Genomic DNA, 6,000 nt, shown 5'->3' on the forward strand with positions numbered 1-6,000 from the left:
GCCAGGTGCATAATCTTCTTTGCCCAGTCACTCATGTTTGCACCTGTAAAACAGAAATGGAATTGACTTAAATGTATTCAAGTAGTTTTTCTGATATCACCAATGACACTAAGAACAGTTGTGACGCAAAAGTTACTTAAACTGTGAGAAAACAAAAAAGCTTGAAAGATTATGAGATTGAAGTCACTCATACGTTGAGTAAACAGTGACACAATGTACACTTACGTCATCTCAGTTGAAATGATTCTCAATACGCGCTATTCAACACCTGTGTCGTTGTTTCACTGGGTACATTATATTACTCACCAAATTAAAAAACGTAACTCAAAATTATGGCGACGTTCTTTCCAACCTAACTCACAACGATCAATATTTTTACATAGAGAGCCCATATACTTCTACAGGGAACAGGCTCTCTATTTTCACAAAGTCACAACTACCCTCTAGCGGCATTATGTATAACAGAAATACTGACGATGTTTCACTGTATGCAGTACCTATTTCTGAGATGACTGAAGAGGTAACGTCGATTTGTCGAATTTAGCTGTTGTAAATTTTTGAAGTGGTGTACATGATTCTAAATGATTTGCGAAAAATAAGAATTGAATTGAGCCCAGAATTGAGCCATGGGGTACAACATACTTATCTTTTGTCTTTCTAAGTAGCATACATGTATACTACATCCTTCTTGTGTATTAACTTCAACTATTTGTTGACTGTTTTGAGGGTATGACTGTACCCATTTATACCATTTCCCATACACCTAAAAGTAAAAGTTTAATAGATGAATAGCCACTGTATACTTCAGTAATATAGTTGTTGTATGTTATTCATGATTTAATGAATTGAAAGCCTCACTGATAAAATAAAAAAATTAGGTTTCTGAAATTCATACAGTGTACTAGGAAAAAATTATTCTTTTGTGTACAAGTATCTGTGGAATATTTAAATAAAATTTTAGGGAAGTCAGATTACAATGTGAGTATTTCATCTTAGTTCGTGAGCAGTGACATCACTTTAAATAATTCTGCTGCACACGTCTTTACAATAAAATCAGTAATGTTTTCACTTGCAGGTGAGAACTTTCATTTTAGTTCACTGAGAGATTTTATAGCTGTTTTCTCTTCTGTTGCAACCAAATCTGGTACTTTCGTTTCCATTAATTCCTACTTGCTCTAATCTGACTCTTGGTGATGCAGTTTTCCTTCTGTGAAATGGTAATTATTCATTTGTTAGATTAGATTAGTACTTGTTCCATAGATCATGAATACAACACTTCGTAATGATGTGGAACGTGTCTGGTTAAAAAAAAGGTGTCTATACAAGATATTACATTACACAAAATATTAAATGACACTCAATATTTTTAATTTTTTTTATTTATTTATTTTTTGGTGGGGGGTGGGGAAATTACCCACTTACTATATCCAAAAATTCGTCTAATGAGTAGAAGGAGTTGCCATTCAGAAAATCTTTTAATTTCCTTTTAAATGCTACATGGCTAAAGAATTTTGTGGCAGCATAATTTACCCCTTTCTGAGCCAAAGTTAGATTTAACCTTGAGTAGTGAAGATCAATCCTTTACCCTAATGTTTTAGCCCTGTACACTGCTATTACTTTTGAATTCGTTCGGGCTGTTAATAACAAATTTCATAAGTGAAAATAAGGGTGGTCAGAAAATGTGTGAAATGCTTGTAGGGATGTTACAGGGCAGGTTGTACTGAGACATAAATGTTAAGAAAGAAATTCGATACGTTGCGCTATTTCCGAGTTATTTAGCATTGAAGTTAGCCAATCAGATCATCGCGCTCGTAAATTAAAGTTTCAGCTAACGAGACAAAGCACTCGTTGGGCAACACCGCCCCTGGCAGGCCACTTGAATGCGAGCGCGCGACGCCCCGATTGGCTAAATTCTATGCTAAATAACTTGGAAACGGGGCAACGTATCGAATATCTTTCTTAACATTTATGTCTCAGTACAACCTGCCCTGTAACATCCCTACAAGCATTTCACACATTTTCTCACCACCCTGTATATATTGTGAGGCTACAGTGAAGATCCCTAGCTCTTTCAATAAGTGTCTGCAGGATGATCTTGGATGAGCTCCAGCAATTATTCTGATTACACGCTTTTGTGCATGAACACTCTTTTACTCAATGATGAGTTACCCCAGAATATGATGCCATATGAAGGCAGAGAATGAAAATAGGTGTGGTAAGCTAATTTACTGAGATGTATATCACCAAAATTTGCAATGACTCTAATAGCATAAGTAGCTGAACTCGAACATTTCAGCAGATCTTCAGTTTGTTTTTTCCAGTTCAACCCCTCATCAATACATACATCTAGAAATTTTGAATATTCTACCTTAGCTACCTATTTCTGATCGAAGTTTATATTTATTAATGGTGTCATTCCATTTACTGTGTGGAATTATATATACTGTGTTTTGTCCAAGTTTAATGAGAGCCCATTTGCAGAGAACAACTTAATGATTTTCTGAAAATTTCATCAGTTAATTCTTGTCTGTTGGGTGTGATAGCTATACTTGTATCATCAGCAAAAAGTACCAGCTTTGCATCTTCGTGAATATAGAATGGCAAGTCATTAAAATATATAAAGAACAGCAGAGGACCCAACACCGATCATTGTGGCACCCCAGTCATGATTGTTCCCCAGTTTGAGAAATCACCAGTTTTTTTGCGTATTATGTGAACTGCTTATTTTAACTTTCTACACTCTTCTAGTTAGATATGATTTAAACCATTTGAGCTCTGTCCCATTCATACCACAGTATTTGAGCTTATCTAGAAGTGTTTCATGATTTACACACTCAAAAGCCTTTGAAAGATCACAAAAAATCCCAATGTGTGACTTCTGGTTACTCAGAACATTTAATATTTCATTAGTGAAAGTATATATAGTATTTTCTGTTGAAAAATCTTTCTGGAAACAAAACTGACATTTTGTTAAAACTTTATTTCTATAAAGGTGTGAAGCTACTGTACAATACATTACTTTTTCTAGAATTGTGGATAAGACGGTCAGAAGGGAGACTGGGTGGTAGTTGTAGACATCAGACATATCCCCTTTTTTATGCAGTGGTTTAATAATGGCATACTTCAGTCTATCTGATAAAATACCCTGCTTCAGAGAGCTATTACATATGTGGCTAAGAATCCCACCTGCCTCTTGGGAACAAGCTCTTATTATCCTGTTGGAAATGCCATCAATTCCATGTGAGCTTTTATTTCTGAGAGAGTTTATTATCTTCCTAATTTCAAAAGGAGAGGTGGGTGGAATTTCAGTTATATCAAATTCTCTGGGTAAGGCCTCTTCCATTAACTGTCTTGCTTCTTCTAATGAATATTTACATCCTATTTTCACTACAACATTTAAAAATGATTATTCAAAATGTTTTCGACTTCCAGCTTGTTGTTTGTCAAGTTTCAATTTGCTTTGATGGTAATGCCATCGTCCTGTACTCTTGGTTGCCCTGTCTCCCTTGTAATAATATTCTAAATTGTTTTGATTTTTTATCAGAAGTATTAATCTCAGACATGATGCACATGCTTCTGGACTTTTTAATAACCTTTCTTAATGTAGCACAGTAGTTTTTATAATATTTGTCTGTTTCTGGGTCATTACTTTTTCTTGTTGTTAGATAAAGTTCCCTTTTCTGGTTACAAGATATTTTTATTCCTTTAGTAAGCCAAGGTTTTTTTGCGTGGTTTCTTATAATTAGATTTAACTACTTTCTTGGGGAAACAGTTTCCGAATTCTCTTACAAGTGTATCATGAAATAAGTTATATTTTAAATTAGCATCTGGTTCCTTGTACACCTCATCCCAGTCTAACTGCTGAAGATTTTCCCTGAAATTTCTAATTGGGGGTAGCTTTGAATTACTGGATGGAGCTATGTCATATACTGTAACTAGCTAAACACCATGATCAGAAAGGTCATTCTCAACAGGACAAGAATTTATGTTTTTGAACTTATCTTGGTCTATAAAAATGTTATCTATCAATGTGCTGCTGTCCTTTACTACCTGAGTAGGGAAATGAATGACAGATGTCAAATTGGAAGAACCAAGCAAGACTTACAGGTCATTCTTCCTATTACACTCTTTCAGTGAATCAAAATTGAAGTCCCCACAAATAATAATTTGCTTTCCCCTATCGGACAGATAGCACAACGACGCATCCAAGTTTTCCAGGAATAAATGAAAGTTTCCTGAATGGCACCTATATACTGTTACAATTATAAAACAGCCCTCCTTCAGTTTAAGTTGATAGGCACATGCTCCTATATGTTGCTTGAGACAAAATGTTTTTGTATCTAAGCATCTTACACAGTGATAACTTTTGACATATATGGCAACTCCTCCTCTCACTTTATTCTCCCTACTCGTATGTGCAGCTACTTTATAACCACTGATATTTACCTTTTCCTTATCAGATACAATACAATGCTCAGACAGGCATAGTATGTCTATTACATTATCAGATTCAATGTCACCTAAACAAACCAGGAGACACCTACTTTGTTCTTCAATCCCGGAACATTTTCGTGAAAAGTGGTAACATTATTTTTTACTTTACTTTCGTGAGAACCTACTTTTTCCTTTAATCCATCAATAGTTGGGTTAAATATGGTAACATTATTATTTACTTTACTGTTGTGAGAATCTTGCTAGTTTTGGACCTCTTTATCACCTGCCTGCCTGAACTTCTCATTGGGCACTGATATTAGTCTAAAAAAGAGGTACATCAGTGAGTACTAGTGTGTCCCCCCCCCCCTATGGATTTCGCTAACAACTCTGCCAGTTTACCCTTCCCCTTCATATTGAGGTGTAGGACATGCCTTGTGAAATTCCCCCTATCAATAGCCTCGATAGGAACTAATCCAATGTCTGACAGAGAGGCCGCCCTACACAACTGATCCAACTCCATATTTACTCTACTGACAGAGTGGTTCAACTGGGGCTGATCATGCAGCATGAAAGCAGGCACCAGCTCAACATTGGTATGGGTCGTTGCAGAGGCTATTTTCCCAGGTCACTCTCAATACTGTAGCCCTGATCCCTATCAATACTATTTCCCACTCCACTCTCTATCGTCACATGATCCTGCTTTCAGAAACCCATGCCCAAGGAACCTATATCCTCTACCACCTGGCTAAGACATGCACTTGGCTTGAAAAAGGTTGTGACCTGGTACTTGTCACCTAATTTTTCCTGCAAAATCTGGCCCACACTTCTTCCATTGCTGCTACCTAGCAACAGATCTTTCCTCTTACTTTCTACTTTTTTTGAAACAATTGGTTTCCTAGTGAGATTCCGTTGCATCTTAACTACATTTACTTGTACTGGAGCCTTGGTTGTGCCAATTGGGAAACTGTCAGACACTGTTCTCTTTCTGTGGCCCCTGTTCCCAGCTACCACTTCCCACCGCTGTTTACCCTCCTCCCCCTTTAATCTCTTCAGTTCCTCCCTCGCTCCGTCCAAATCAGCCTGAAGGGCTCTAATTTTCTCCTCCTGTTCAGCTATAATCCTATCTCTTGAGCAAACCCTGCAAAAGAATGGAAGAGTCTCGTTTGCTTCCCCAATTCTCATGCCGCTACAATGTCTGCAATGATACCACCTGTCACAATAGCTGCACAAAACCCCTGAACTAACTTTCCTACTGCAGCTTACACACTTAGTATCCATGATAATTTGGAAATTAGTTTAGAGATTTACTAACTGATAACGACAATATACTAAATAAAGATGTAAGAGGACACTAAATATATTTTGGAAACTAATATTTAAGTAAACTATTAGCAAATGCACTTAAATTTGTTGTATAACGCTAAATATTCACGTCAAAAACTAGGTCTAAACAGCTGAATGAAACCAAAACGAAATTTTTGCGATTAATGGAAGAATACGCAAATCAAAGAAAAACGTTTAATATGAAGCTTGAAGAGCACACTAATGAACGTATTTATTCAGTTA

This window comes from Schistocerca piceifrons, chromosome X (genome assembly GCF_021461385.2).
Source record: "Schistocerca piceifrons isolate TAMUIC-IGC-003096 chromosome X, iqSchPice1.1, whole genome shotgun sequence".
Lineage (NCBI taxonomy): Eukaryota > Metazoa > Arthropoda > Insecta > Orthoptera > Acrididae > Schistocerca > Schistocerca piceifrons.